Source organism: Hemiscyllium ocellatum, chromosome 11, assembly GCF_020745735.1.
Source record: "Hemiscyllium ocellatum isolate sHemOce1 chromosome 11, sHemOce1.pat.X.cur, whole genome shotgun sequence".
NCBI classification, from domain to species: domain Eukaryota; kingdom Metazoa; phylum Chordata; class Chondrichthyes; order Orectolobiformes; family Hemiscylliidae; genus Hemiscyllium; species Hemiscyllium ocellatum.
The window spans coordinates 61,715,285-61,731,383 of NC_083411.1; the positions used below are offsets into that span (position 1 = coordinate 61,715,285).

At 42.4% G+C, this 16,099-nt stretch overlaps 2 pseudogenes; one reads left to right on the top strand and one right to left on the bottom strand.

The window, feature by feature from the left end:
• The window catches only part of LOC132820029 (sodium- and chloride-dependent neutral and basic amino acid transporter B(0+)-like), a 41,740-nt pseudogene extending 37,819 nt beyond the window's left edge, over positions 1-3,921 (top strand).
• Positions 3,922-4,286: 365 nt separating this feature from the next.
• Positions 4,287-16,099, bottom strand: part of LOC132820030 (sodium- and chloride-dependent neutral and basic amino acid transporter B(0+)-like) — a 100,119-nt pseudogene continuing 88,306 nt past the window's right edge.

Consider the following 16,099-nt stretch of genomic DNA (forward strand, 5'->3'; position numbering starts at 1 on the left):
AAGATTCCTTCCTTTGTGTCTGCACTAAATGGCAAGGAGCGACTGGAATAATATCCCTGGCTGAGGTAGCAAACACACAAAGGCAAAAGGCAAGGCAAGGAGAGGTGTTGTGAGCATCCAGGCCAGCTCAGAATGAGTGAGAATTGGGACAGCAAGTGACCAGCCTGGAGATGCAGCCTGGGTTCATGCTCTTGGGTGTGCTGGCCGAGGCATTACAATGATAGTCACTGGGGCAGACTGTGGTGCAGTACTGAAGTGTAGAAATTTTCTGAGATGGCCCAGCAAGATATCAGAGAATGGCACATATCAGATCCAATACCATGAATGTAAAGTGTATGTGGCTGGCATCCTTGGAGTATTCTCTGAGACCTCAGTGCCTAATATTTAGGTCATTTGGAGCAGGTAACAAGCTGAATTCACGAGATCCTCACTCTAATCTCCAGGTCAAGTTTTCTCAATGTTGAGCTTGTTAGGTGAGTTTAAGATAGGAAGCTGAATATTAGTTAGGCGTGTTGTACCATTAGCTTGCTGCTTAATAGGGAATAATCCCATTAATTAGGAACTCATCACTGCTGAGTGACAGATTCAGCTCATTGCTTACTGAAAGAATCAAAAAAAATGGTCTTCCCGACATCAGAATTGCTACAGTTCTCATCCAATTCTCGAATAAACCTTGCCAAGCTCACATCATCCAGATCCCGACAAGATACTGCTGTCGATCTTCTATCAGCTCACCAATTCACTATCCATGGTCATACTGTACACCCAGCACAATGGGCTCTCAGGTTATTAAGGAGCCTCATGTGTGGTACTATCTCAAATGTTTGAGCTGATCCAATATAACTGGATTTCTTTAGGAATCCAGCAGCAACCACATGCTACAGCTGCAACATATCACCTAAGTGGTCATCTCTATTGCATTTAACTCAATGGTGTATTTTATAAGTTTTAATTAATTACACTTATACCCCTGTTCTTTACATTGGAAACACCCCACTCTTTACCCTTCATTGGTTTCTATCAGTATTAATCGTATCCCTAACAAGTGATTTGTAATAAGATTAGAGAAAATTAGCCTATTTTTGCTGTTGTTCACATGTTTCTATATTTAGGGTTTGTTATGAACTCTTCACTTTCATATTTTACAAGTCCTTAGCAGAAATAGACCCATTCAGCCCCTCAAGCCTGCTCCACCATCAATACGGTCATGATTGATCTGTTTGTGTTTCAAATTCTAAGTTACCTTCATCACCCAAGAAGAACTCATTCCAGGAAAAGCTTATGTTTCCAATTTGTGCTGGGATGGACAGACCCTTGTTACTAAAATGAGAGAGAAAGATCAATCAGTTGGTGACAAGAATCAATTTCCTTATCCTGTTTGAAATCTGGAGCAATCCCTTCTCTGGGTTAACCTGTTCATCAGTGCCACCCTGTACAAGATGAACTTCAACAGTAAACAAGCTGCCCTAAAGACAGGACAGAGTGAGTGATGGTGTCTCTCTTCTTCCTTGTTGTTCACAGGGACAAACAGATTCATCAAGGACATTGAGATGATGATTGGGGAAAGGACTTGGCTCTTCTGGCTGTGGTGGAGAATGTGTTGGATTCTGATCTCTCCGTGTTTGCTGGTGGTAAGAAGCTGTTACACATTATTTTGATTTAAACTGAAAATACCCAATCTCTCATTCTGTTCTGATTTAGTTTTGTATCTTATCCACATTCAGGCAGTCTTAATCTGGTCCTTGACAACATTTGCCCCACTAAGATATGGATCTGTTGAATACCCTGTCTGGTCAGGAGCACTGGGCTGGTGTATGACCATCTTCTGTATTATGTGGATCCCCATCATGGCTGTGGTGAGAGTAGTCCAAGCTGAGGGCCCCACCTTGTGGCAGGTGAGGGACGCTTTGAAATCTTTTAAAGATTAAGGAACAGAGAACATAAAATTAGGTTTTGGATCATGATAGATGCAATGCAAAGCACATTGTTTCAAAATCAAAATGTCTTTTTGTTGTCCTTTCACTTATGCTCAGTTCAGTCCACCGTGATACCATCTTGGTTCAGGCACTAAAGCTGGAGTGGACTGGAAGTAGTATCTGTGAATGTTTGAATATACAACTAAAAGAAAGTGGATCGGTCAGCTCAGTTGGTTGGATGGGTGAGTTGGTGATGCTGAGTGATGCCAATCCCTGTACCAGCTGAGGTTACTGTGATGAACTCTCCTTCTGGAACTCTCCCCTTGATCCTCAGGTTAAACCACCATCAATCACCTCGCTCTCTGTTGAGAGAGCAGCCCTGTGATCTGATAGGACTATGGTTATTTCAATGTTACAAAAAAACATAATTTATCACATTTATGCAATTAAAACAAAGATAGGTTTTAAAATAATAAAAGAATTGCACTATTGGAACACATCACAAATATGAACATATCAGGGTGTTGCAGTACCTTGGAAAATGGAGGTCACCTTAATTTAACAAATATAAACAAAAGGTCCACTAAACTCTATATTTTGTATTTCAGTCATGGATCACAGATTGTTAGGTTGATTCATTAAATTCTCAATCAATTCATACACTATTTATGCACCTTACAAAGTTGGAGTTTGGACTGTTTCAAAACGATCTCTCAGTTTCAGAATGGTGTCTTCTGCATTGCAGATCTTTACGTTTGTCTGGTTGTAATAACAAGTAGTGGCATTAGGTGGTGGGATTCAGTAGTTTTCGAATAAAGTCCACGTGGAACATTTCCTGGTTTCAGTACAGGTTTGTCAAGATCAATCTCACATTTTGTTTCTTCATGCTTTCAATGAGAGAAAAGGCAGGGAGACAGTGAGTTTTGAGGAAGGAATTCCAAAGTCCCGTAATTCAGCAACTGAGGGGCCATCTACTAATGGTCAAACTATTTAAACAGCAAGGGTTCAAAATGCTTGATTTAGACAACCACACATGTCACAGAGATTTCCAGGAAAGGGTGAGCCAAGACCATGGAAAGATTTGGAAACAAGCAGGAGAATGTTAAACTTGAGTACTTACTGAAGCAGGAGCCAATATGAATTAGTGAGAAAGGAATGATCGATGATCAGGACTTGATGTAATTAAGAGCACAGATTTGAATTATTAAGTTCACAGAGGGTCGGATTTGGGAGGTCAGCTGAGTTGTTACTTGAATAGGAGAAAGTGAGGACTGCAGATGCTGGAGGTCAGAGTCAAGAGTGTGGTGCTGGAAAAGCACAGCAGGTCAGGCAGCATCCAAGGAGCAGAGAATTAATGTTTCGGGCTAAAGCCGTGATGAAGGGCTTTAGCCAAAAATGTCGATTCTCCTGCTCCTTGGATGCTGCCTGACCAGCTGTGCTTTTCCAGCACCACACTCTTGACTCTGACCTCCAGCATCTGCAGTCCTCACTTTCTCCTATTCAAGTAACAACTCAGCTGACCTCCCAAATCCGACCCTCTGTGAACTTAATAATTCAAATCTGTGCTCTTAATTACATCAAGTCCTGATCATCGATCATTCCTTTCTCACTAATTCATATTGGCTCCTGCTTAAGTAAGTACTCAAGTTTAACATTCTCCTGCTTGTTTCCAAATCTTTCCATGGTCTTGGCTCACCCTTTCCTGGAAATCTCTGTGACATGTGGGGTTGTCTAAATCAAGCATTTTGAACCCTTGCTGTTTAAATAGTTTGACCATTAGTAGATGGCCCCTCAGTTGCTGAATTACGGGACTTTGGAATTCCTTCCTCAAAACTCACTGTCTCCCTGCCTTTTCTCTCATTGAAAGCATGAAGAAACAAAATGTGAGATTGATCTTGACAAACCTGTACTGAAACCAGGAAATGTTCCACGTGGACTTTATTCGAAAACTACTGAATCCCACCACCTAATGCCACAACTTGTTATTACAACCAGACAAACGTAAAGATCTGCAATGCAGAAGACACCATTCTGAAACTGAGAGATAGTTTTGAAACAGTCCAAACTCCAACTTTGTAAGGTGCATAAATAGTGTATGAATTGATTGAGAATTTAATGAAATCAACCTAACAATCTGTGATCCATGACTGAAATACAAAATATAGAGTTTAGTGGACCTTTTGTTTATATTTGTTAAATTAAGGTGACCTGCATTTTCCAAGGTATTGCAACACCCTGATATGTTCATATTTGTGATGTGTTCCAATAGTGCAATTCTTTTATTATTTTAAAACCTATCTTTGATTTAATTGCATAAATGTGATAAATTATGTTTTTTTGTAACATTGAAATAACCATAGTCCTATCAGATCACAGGGCTGCTCTCTCAACAGAGAGCGAGGTGATTGATGGTGGTTTAACCTGAGGATCAAGGGGAGAGTTCCAGAAGGAGAGTTCATCACAGTAACCTCAGCTGGTACAGGGATTGGCATCACTCAGCATCACCAACTCACCCATCCAACCAACTGAGCTAACCGATCCACTTTCTTTTAGTTGTATATTCAAACATTCACAGATACTACTTCCAGTCCACTCCAGCTTTAGTGCCTGAACCAAGATGGTATCACGGTGGACTGAACTGAGCATAAGTGAAAGGACAACAAAAAGACATTTTGACTTTGAAACAATATGCTTTGCATTGCATCTATCATGATCCAAAACCTAATTTTATGTTCTCTGTTCCTTAATCTTTAAAAGATTTCAAAGCGTCCCTCACCTGCCACAAGGTGGGGCCCTCAGCTTGGACAACTCTCACCACAGCCATGATGGGGATCCACATAATACAGAAGATGGTCATACACCAGCCCAGTGCTCCTGACCAGACAGGGTATTCAACAGATCCATATCTTAGTGGGGCAAATGTTGTCAAGGACCAGATTAAGACTGCCTGAATGTGGATAAGATACAAAACTAAATCAGAAACAGAATGAGAGATTGGGTATTTTCAGTTTAAATCAAAATAATGTGTAACAGCTTCTTACCACCAGCAAACACGGAGAGATCAGAATCCAACACATTCTCCACCACAGCCAGAAGAGCCAAGTCCTTTCCCCAATCATCATCTCAATGTCCTTGATGAATCTGTTTGTCCCTGTGAACAACAAGGAAGAAGAGAGACACCATCACTCACTCTGTCCTGTCTTTAGGGCAGCTTGTTTACTGTTGAAGTTCATCTTGTACAGGGTGGCACTGATGAACAGGTTAACCCAGAGAAGGGATTGCTCCAGATTTCAAACAGGATAAGGAAATTGATTCTTGTCACCAACTGATTGATCTTTCTCTCCCATTTTAGGAACAAGGGTCTGTCCATCCCAGCACAAATTGGAAACATAAGCTTTTCCTGGAATGAGTTCTTCTTGGGCGATGAAGGTAACTTAGAATTTGAAACACAAACAGATCAATCATGACCGTATTGATGGTGGAGCAGGCTTGAGGGGCTGAATGGGTCTATTTCTGCTAAGGACTTGTAAAATATGAAAGTGAAGAGTTCATAACAAACCCTAAATATAGAAACATGTGAACAACAGCAAAAATAGGCTAATTTTCTCTAATCTTATTACAAATCACTTGTTAGGGATACGGTTAATACTGATAGAAACCAATGAAGGGTAAAGAGTGGGGTGTTTCCAATGTAAAGAACAGGGGTATAAGTGTAATTAATTAAAACTTATAAAATACACCATTGAGTTAAATGCAATAGAGATGACCACTTAGGTGATATGTTGCAGCTGTAGCATGTGGTTGCTGCTGGATTCCTAAAGAAATCCAGTTATATTGGATCAGCTCAAACATTTGATATAGTACCACACATGAGGCTCCTTAATAACCTGAGAGCCCATTGTGCTGGGTGTACAGTATGACCATGGATAGTGAATTGGTGAGCTGATAGAAGATCGACAGCAGTATCTTGTCGGGATCTGGATGATGTGAGCTTGGCAAGGTTTATTCGAGAATTGGATGAGAACTGTAGCAATTCTGATGTCGGGAAGACCATTTTTTTTGATTCTTTCAGTAAGCAATGAGCTGAATCTGTCACTCAGCAGTGATGAGTTCCTAATTAATGGGATTATTCCCTATTAAGCAGCAAGCTAATGGTACAACACGCCTAACTAATATTCAGCTTCCTATCTTAAACTCACCTAACAAGCTCAACATTGAGAAAACTTGACCTGGAGATTAGAGTGGGGATGTCGTGAATTCAGCTTGTTACCTGCTCCAAATGACCTAAATATTAGGCACTGAGGTCTCAGAGAATACTCCAAGGATGCCAGTCACATACACTTTACATTCATGGTATTGGATCTGATATGTGCCAGTCTCTGATATCTTGCTGGGCCATCTCAGAAAATTTCTACACTTCAGTACTGCACCACAGTCTGCCCCAGTGACTATCATTGTAATGCCTCGGCCAGCACACCCAAGAGCATGAACCCAGGCTGCATCTCCAGGCTGGTCACTTGCCGTCCCAATTCTCACTCATTCTGAGCTGGCCTGGATGCTCACAACACCTCTCCCTTGCCTTGCCTTTTGCCTTTGTGTGTTTGCTACCTCAGCCAGGGATATTATTCCAGTCACTCCTTGCCATTTAGTGCAGACACAAAGGAAGGAATCTTGTTGTGGTTGTCAACAGGAATCTGTCAAATCAAGGAGGGTGTAATGGGGTGCTGACGCAGTAAGTCATGGGCAGTCTCTGATACCAATTCCATGTGCTTAGACATGGGCAACCAGCTGCTCAGGGTGGTCAACATTAGTGTTTACTCCACGTAAGGGGTTAGGAACTGAATGAAGGTCAGCCCACCACCTGGCTTGAGTCTTTCTGCTCTACTGTGGGCTGCTTACTTCCTGAAATGAGACAGAGGCAGGTATTAATGGAGATGAAAGGACGTGTCCCAATTGTTACTGTAGGTGCAGCTGGGAGGTATCCTGAGTGAACAAGCAGTGCAGAGGGACTGCAGGATTAATGGTGTCTGGGATTGGGGTAGGTGTGAGTGAGCGGAGGGGGACAGATTGCAAGCTGTAGTGAGATTGGTAGGGCATGAGACTCAGTGGAAGGTGGGTATAGCAAGAGAGTTACAGTGAGGGTGAGATAACAAACATGGTAGCACTTACTAGCAAAGTGGAGAAGATCATTGACTTCCTTCTTTCACTGCTGGGTATTCCTCCAGAGGGCTGAGATTGCACTGATCCAGGTGGCAACCTCGGACCAGGTTGTCATGTCATGCCCTGATCTTACCAATCCAGGGGTAAGAAGAAATCCCACCTCAACACCACACTATGCAGTAGAACCTTTAGATCCCTACCCATCAGGCAGGACACTCCTTCCCCCTGCCTGCCTGCTATGTCTGGGATCAATATAAGTAACACTGTAGGGTTGTTCTAGACTGACAGTGTTTGTATGGATACTTAACGGGCTTTTAATGAAGTTGTAACCACAACATATGGAGCTGCCAGTGTTGGCCTGGATGGACAAGGTCAGAAGTCACATGGCACCACATTATAGTCCAAAAGGTTTATTTGAAATCAAATGCTTTCGGAGCACTGCCCCTTCGTCAGGTGAAGTAAAGAGAAGCACACAGACACAGAGTTTATAATCAGAGAGATCAAAATATCATACACGTGGTGTGAGTGGAGTGTTGACAGACTGAATAATAGGTCTCTGCAGGTGATCAAGAGTGTCAGATGGTGTGAATAAAGTGTCAACAGCTGAATAGTGGGTGAAGGGATGATCTATAATCTGATTCATTAAGGAAGAGAGATAATTACAAAATATTAAAAATAAGGTAGTTCTGGAGACAAACCAAATGACTGGAATAACATGGTAGGTATAAGAGTCACACGCCGAGGGTCTAACCAAAGTAACAAGTACTAATCCAAAACTGTACACATTAAATAAGGTAGAAAGATCATAATAAGTTATCAAGGTGATGGTGTCAAAACTGGACAGTAAGGAAGATCTTACAGGTACAGAACAGTGTAATGGGGTCACATGTAGTACGACTTGTAACCAAGATCGTGGTTGAGGCCATCTTCATGGCTACAGAACTCAGCTATTGGTTTCAGCTCAGTAATTCTGTGCTATTGTGGTCCTCAAGATACAAAACAACACAGAATTATTGTGAGGTAGCAGTGCTAACCACTGGGCCACCCAAAGTGGGGACATTTTCAGGATGGCAGAGAATAGAGCTAGGGCCTCGATTATGACTGGAATGAAGAAAGTAAATATACAATCACCAAGTTTCCAGATCACAAAAATAGGTGGGAGGGCATTTGGTGAGGATGACACAAAGATTCTATTGAGAGATACAACAGGTTATGTGAAAGAACAAAAACTAGCCAGGTAGAATATAAAGTGGAAAAATGTGAGTAATACACTTTGGCGGGAAGAATAGAGGAGGTGAATATTATTTGACTGAAAAGACTGCAGAAAGCTGCAGCACAGAAGGATTTGGGGTTCCTTGTGCATAAATCTGAAAAGCCTGGCCTTTAAATTTTATGGGTATGAGGGAAGGAAAATGGATAGTTGGCCTTTATTTCAAAGCAAACAAAATACAAAAATAGGTAAGCTTTGTTATAAATGTTCAAGGCACTAGTGAGACCATGGCTGGAATATTCGGAACAGTTTCTATTCCTCCATGGGATGAGGATGCCACTGGCTCAGTAGAATTTATCGTCCATCCCAGAGAGCAGTTAAGAGTCAACCATACTGCTATGTGTCCAGAGTCACATGTTGTCCAGACCAGGTAAGGATAGCAGTTTCTTTCCCTGAAGGACATTAGCAAACCAGAGGGTTTTTTTCAATCATTGACATTGATTCAAGGTCATAATTGGACTCTTAATTCTAGATTTTTATTGAATTCAATAAAACGGGGCAGCACAGTGATTCAGTGGTGAGCAATGTTGCCTCACAGCACCACGGACCTGGGTTCAAATCCAGCCTCAGGTGGCTGTCTGTGTGGATTTTGCACATTCTCCCCATGTCTGTATGGGTTTCCTCCAGGTGCTCCAGTTTCCTCCCACAGTCCAAAGTTATGCAGCTTGGTTGGACTGGCCGTGCTAATTTCCTCTATAATGTCCACGGATGTGCAGGCTAGGCTGGTTAGGCATGGAAAATGCATGATTACGGGGATAGGGTCAGGGTCTGGGTCTGGGTCTGGGTAGGATGCTCATCAAAGAGTTGGTGTGCACTCGTTGGGCCAAATGGCCCGCTTCCACATTGCAGAGATTTTATGATTCAAATTGCACCATTTGCCATGATGGGATTCGAGCCTGGATCCCTAAGGCAGTACCTGGGTTAACAATCCAGCGATTATATCATCAGGTCATCATCTCCCCCTCAAAAAAATATATTGGCTTTGGAGGCAGTCCAAAGAAGGTTCATGAGATTAATTTCGGATATGGAGAGATTTTCTTTTCAGGAGTGTTCGAGTAGTTTGGGCTTGAGCTCTTTTGAATTTCGTGGAATAAGAGGCGATCTATTTTGAAAAGTATATGATTGTTAACGATTGTGCTTGATCAGATATAGGAATAGAGGCTGTTTTCACTTATGCTAGAGTCTGGGACCAGAAGGCATCTCCTGAGAACCAAGAGGTTACATATTTAAGACAGAGATGAGGAAGACTTTTTGCTCTTAGAGTGCAGTGGTATTCTTTTTACCACAGAGTGCTGTTGAGGCTAGGTATATAAGTCTATTCATGTAAGATAGATTGTAAATCAGGAAAGGAATCAAACATTGTGGGGAAATGGTAGGAAAGTGGAGTGAAGGATAGTCAAATCAGCCATGACCTCATTGAATGGTGGCGCAAAATCAGTGGGGTGAATGGCCTACTTCAACTCCTCTGTCTTATGGTCTCATTGTCTTAAGTACTTATATTGCTATAAAACTCATACTTACACAGTCTGGGCTCTGTGCTGCCTCACTACATACAACAAACACACAGTAACTGCAAGTTGGCTGCTCATATTATCACTGCTACTGAAGGTCAGTCAGGAACCTTTGTACATCACATATTTGTGAAGCAATCTAATAGCAGAAAGATAAACTCCCTATGTGATCTTGGATTTGTGCAATAATACAAATATCAGCAATTAACAAGACAATGATTGTAGTAAAATTGGCTGAAATCCAGCAAAAACAAGTGGATCCTGAGTGAAGGATGCAAAAAATGATGTTGTGTGTTTCATGCTGGTTTCTGGAACCAATTAGGTTTCATTGTCAGGAAGAGCGAGTGAATTCTGATACACGTCTGCCAGCATCTGATTCATTTGGTCTGATTTTATTAAAGAAACCTTAATTTTCACAAAGTACTTTAAATTTAATATGTTTATTTGTTTCGGTCTCTTTTATGATTGACTGACCATAGATCCAGCTGAGACCGGTGAGTTGCAGGAGAGCTGTTATAACGAGAATCCAGTCCGTAACGTAATGATCCATTAAATTTAGCCAGTAAATCCCAGCCTAAAATTAAATGGAAAATTCAAAAATGTTACACAGGAAAATGATCGTACTCTTACTTTCAAATTCAGACTTTGATGAGATTTGAAAAATGTATACATGTAAGTGCTTATAATAAAAGCACAATTCTAACTAAAGCAAATTCAGAAGTCACAATGTCAGGTTCTATTCCAACAGATTTATTTGAAATCACAAGCTTCTTCATCAGATGATGAAGGAACAGTGCTCTGAAAGCTTCTGATTTCAAATAAACCTGTTGGATTATAGCCTGACATCGTATGACTTCTGAAATTGTCCACTCCAGTCCAACATTGTCACTTCCACATCATAACTAAAGCAAAATACTACAGATGCTGGAAATCTGAAACAAACACAGAAATTCCTGGAAAAAATCAGCAGGTCTGGCAGTATCTGTGGAGAAAGAAACTAACATATTGATTCCAGTCTGGTACAACTCATCTTCAGAACTGTTCCAACACAATTCTTACTCGATGCTCAATATTCCCTCACTCATTTGTGTGTGGGATTCAATTATGTTGCTGTTCCCTCTTCTCCATTCTCACCTGAAAGTCATTTTTGAAATGGGGAGATCAGAATTTACCTGCAGTGTTCCAAATGTGATCTCACGTGATCAAATAAGTGAAGAGGTTACCTCAGAGTCCAATTGGACCTTGATCAGCTGGGCCAATGGGCTGAGGAGTGACAGATGGGGTTTAATTTAGATAAATGTGAGGTGCTGCATTTTCGAAAAGTAAGTTAGGGCAGAATTTATACACTTAATGTTAAGGTCCCGGGGAGCGTTGTTGAACAAAGAGACCTTGGGGCGCAGTTTCATGCAGAAGGTGGTGTGTGTATGGAAGTTTTGGAGGCTGGTATAATTACAACATTTAAAAGGCTTTTGGATGGATATATAAATAGGAATAGTCTAGAGTGATATGGGCCCAATGCTGGCAAATAAGACTACATTAATTTAGGATATCTGATACCATGGATGAAGGATCTGTTTCTGTGCTGTACATCTCTGACTTTATGACCCTATGGGAGGCATGGTGGCTCAGTAGTTAGCACTACTGCCTCACAGCACCAGAGACCCAGGTTCAATTCCCGCCTCAGGCAACTGTCTGTGTGGAGTTTGCACATTCTCCCGTGTCTGCGTGAGCACTCTCCGGGTGTTCTGGTTTCCTCCCACACTCCAAAAATGTGCAGGTTAGGTGAGTTGGCCATGCTAAATTGTCTGTAGTGTTAGGTGTAGCGGAATGGGTCTGGGTGGGTTGCTCTTCGGAGGGTTGGTGTGGACTTGTTGGGCCGAAGGGCGTGTTTCCATATTGTAAGTAATCTAATCTCATCTAAATACATCCTAGATTTAGACATCATGACCCCTCATGTACATCTTAACTTTTTGCCTCCAGTTTTAACTGCCTGGGAACAGTGCATTAATGGGATTTGTGAAATTACCAACTCTCCCCTCTCAGTATCTGAACTACAATCCCATTCAACACAAATATCTGAAGAAGGGAACATGGCTCAGGAGTAGGCCATCCTGTCCCTGGGGCTTACTCCACCATTTAATAAGGTTAAAATCACACACCAGGTTATGATCCAACAGGTTTATTTGGAAGCACTAGCTTTCTGACCGCCGCTCCTTCATCAGGTGGTTATGGAGTATAAGATCGTATGACATAGAATTCAAAGCAAACTTTTGAAAGCTCGTGCTTCCAAAAGAACCTGTTGGACTATAACCTGGTGATATGTGATTTTCAACTTTGTACATCCGAGTCCAACACTGGCACCTCCACATAATTTAATAAGGTTACCGCTGTTATGAATTGCTTTGAATATATTTGCGTCCTTCTTTCCATAATACAAGCAATACTGTATACAGACTCTCACATTATGGAACCATCAGTGCACTGTATAACTGAAGCTTAACATCTCTACTTTTGTATCCACTCAGCCTTGCAGCAAATGATAAAGTTATATTAGCTTTCCCAAATATATAGGTGAGGACTGCAAATGCTGGAGATCAAAGTTGAAGAGTGTGGTGCTGGAAAAACACAGCCAGTCAGGCAGCATCTGAGGAGCAGAAGAGTTGATGTTTTGGGCATAAGCCCTTCATCAGGAATGAGGCTTGTGGGCCAAGGGGGCTGAGAGATAAATGGGAGAGGGATGAGGCTGGGGGGGAGGATAGCTGAGAATGCACTAGGTAATATATCTCCCTCCCCACCCCTATCCATGGTCCATAAAGACCATTCCTTCTGCAACTCCCTTGTTCAGTCCATGCCCCCACCAACCCACCCTCCTATCCTGGCACCTTCCCCTGCCACCAAAAGAATTGCAAAACTCCACCCACGCCTCCCCACTTACCTCCGTCCAAGGCCCCAAAGGAGCCTTCCACATCTGTCAGAGATTTATCTGCACTTCCACACACATCATCTACTATGTCTGTTGCTCCCAATGTGGTCTCCTCTACATCGGGGAGACAGAACTCCAGTTTGCAGAACGTTTCAGAGGGCATCTCCAGGACACACGCTCAAACAATCCCATTGCCCCATTGCCGAACACTTTAACTCCCCATTCACTAAGGACATGCAAGACCTGGGCCTCCTCCACCGCCAAACCCTAACCACCCGATGCCTGGAGGAAGAATGCCTCATCTTCCACATTGGGACCCTCCAACCACATAGGATCAATGTGGATTTCACCAGTTTCCTCATTTTCCCTCCCCCCACCTTATCCCAGATGCAACTTTCCAACTGGACACCACCCTCTTGACCTGTCCTACCTGTCCATCTTCCTTCCCACCTATCTACTCCATCCTCCTCTCTGACCTATCGCCTTCACCCCCAACTTCATCTACCTATCGCATTCTCAGCTACCTTACCCCCAGGCCACTCCTTCTCTCATTTATCTGTCAGCCCTCTTGGGCCACCAGCCTCACTCCTGATGAAGGTCTCATACCCAAAACATTGATTTTCCTGCTTGTTGGATTCTGCCTGATCTGCTGTGCTTTTCCTGCAGCGCACTCTTCGTTTTTCCTAAATATATTGGAGGGTTGTTTTTCAGACTGGAGGCCTGTGACCAGTGAAGTGCCACAAGGATTGCTGCTGGGTCCTCTACTTTTTGTCATTTATATAAATGATTTGGATGTGAGCTTAAGAGGTACAGTTAGTAAATTTGCAGATGACACCAAAATTGGAGGTGTAGTGGAAGCGAAGAAGGTTACCTCAGATTACAACAGGATCTTGATCAGATGGGCCAATGGGCTGAGAAGTGACAGATGGAGTTTAATTCAGATAAATGCGAGGTGCTGCATTTTGGGAAAGCAAATCTTAGGACTTATATGCTTAATGGTAAGGGCGGAGGGAGTGTTACTGAACAAAGAGACCTTGGAGTGGAATCGCTGGTAGATAGGATCATGAAGAAGGCATTTGGTATGCTTTCCTTTATTGGTTAGAGTATTGAGTACAGGAGTTAGAAGGTCATGATGCGGCTGTACAGGACATTGGTTAGACCACTGTTGAAATATTGTGTGCAATTCTAGTCTCCTTCCTATTGGAAAGATTAGATTAGATTATTTACAGTGTGGAAACAAGCCCTTCGGCCCAACAAGTCCACACCGATCCGCCGAAGCGCAACCCACTCAGACCCATTCCCCTACATTTACCCCTTCATCTAACACTATGGGCAATTTAACTTGGCCAATTCACCTAACTTGCACATTTTTGGATTGTGGGAGGAAACCGGAGCACCCGGAGGAAACCCACACAGACACGGGGAGAATGTGCAAACTCCACACAGAGAGTCACCTGAGGTGGGAATTGAACCCGGGTCTCTGGCGCTGTGAGGCAGCAGTGCTAACCACTGTGCCATCGTTGTGAAATATGAAAGGGTTCAGAAAAGATTTACAAGGATGTTGCCAGGGTTGGAGGATTTGAGCTATAGGGAGAGGTTGAACAGGCTGGGGCTGTTTGCCTTGGCACGTCGGAGGCTGAGGGGTGATCTTATAGAGGTGTACAAAATTATGAGGGGCATAGATAGGATAAATAGACAAAGTTCCCTGGGGTCAGGGAGTCCAGAACTGGAAGGCCTAGGTTTAGGGTGAGAGGGGAAAGATATAATAGAGAGCTAAGGGGCAACTTTTTTCCACACAGAGGGTAGTACGTGTATGGAATGAGCTACCAGAGGAAGTGGTGGAGGCTGGTACAATTGCAACATTCAGAAGGCAATTGGATGGGTATATGAAAGGAAGGGTTTGGAGGGATATGGGCTGGGTGCTGGCAGGTTGGACTAGATTGGGTTGGGATATCTGGTCAGCATGGACAGATTGGACTAAAGGGTCTGTTTCCATGCTATACATCTCTATGACTCTATATGCTGCATCTGCACAGTAACTTTTGATTGTCACGCATCCTTCGGTCTCTCAGAGTTCTGCAATCTCTAATCATTTTGATATGATGTTTTATTTTTTATTCTTCCTGCTAAAAGGGAAACACTTCATGTTTTCCTACATTATACTCCATTTGCTACATCTTTGCCCACCGACTTAAACCATCTTTCTCTTTTTATAGCCCCCTTATGTCTTCCTTGAAATTACTTTCCAAATTTATGTCATCAGCAGTTTGGTAACTGTGTCTTCTACTGCTTCATCTATGTCATTGATGTAAATTGTAAATCATTCAAATGCCAGAATTGACCCTGAGGCATGCCACTTGTTACATCATGAGAACCTGAAAAAAAAACACATTTGTGCTGACTCTCTGTTTACTATTAGCCAGCTAATTTTCTGTCCATGTCAATATGCTAACCCCTGTACCATGAGCTCCTATGTTCTACAATAAATATTAATGTGACACTTTATCAAATGCCTCTGGAAATATAAGAAAAAGTACATCCACCATTTCCCCATTATCCAAACACTCATATTATTTCTGAAATATTTCTAACAAATTGGTGAAATATGTTCTCTCCCTTCACAAGACTGTACTGGCTCTATTTGACTACTTCAAAACCTACATTGTCATGCCACAAATTCCTTAATAATAATTGCTAACATTTTACTTATGATAGATAGTAAGTAACTGCTCTGTATTTCTTTCTTTTTGAATAAAAGATTTATATTTTCTAATCCAGTCATAGAGTCAAAAGGTGTGGTGCTGGAAAAGCACAGCTGGTCAGGCAGCATCCAAGGAGCAGGAGACAATAGACAATAGGTGCAGGAGTAGGCCATTCAGCCCTTCGAGCCTGCACCACCATTCAATATGATCATGGCTGATCATTCCTAATCAGTATCCGCTTCCTGCCTTATCTCCATAACCCTTGATTCCACTATCTTTGAGAGCTCTATCCAACTCTTTCTTAAATGAATCCAGAGACTGGGCCTCCACTGCCCTCTTGGGTGGAGCATTCCACACAGCCACCACTCTCTGGGTGAAGAGGTTTCTCCTCATCTCTGTCCTAAATGGTCTACCCTGTATTTTCAAGCTGTGTCCTCTGGTTTGGCACTCACCCATCAGCGGAAACATGTTTCCTGCTGCCAGAGTGTCCAATCCTTTCATAATTTTATACGTCTCAATCATATCCCCTCTCAGTCTTCTAAACTCAAGTGTATACAAGCCCAGTCGCTTCAGTTTTTCAGTGTAAGGTAATCCCTCCATTCCAGGAATTGACCTTG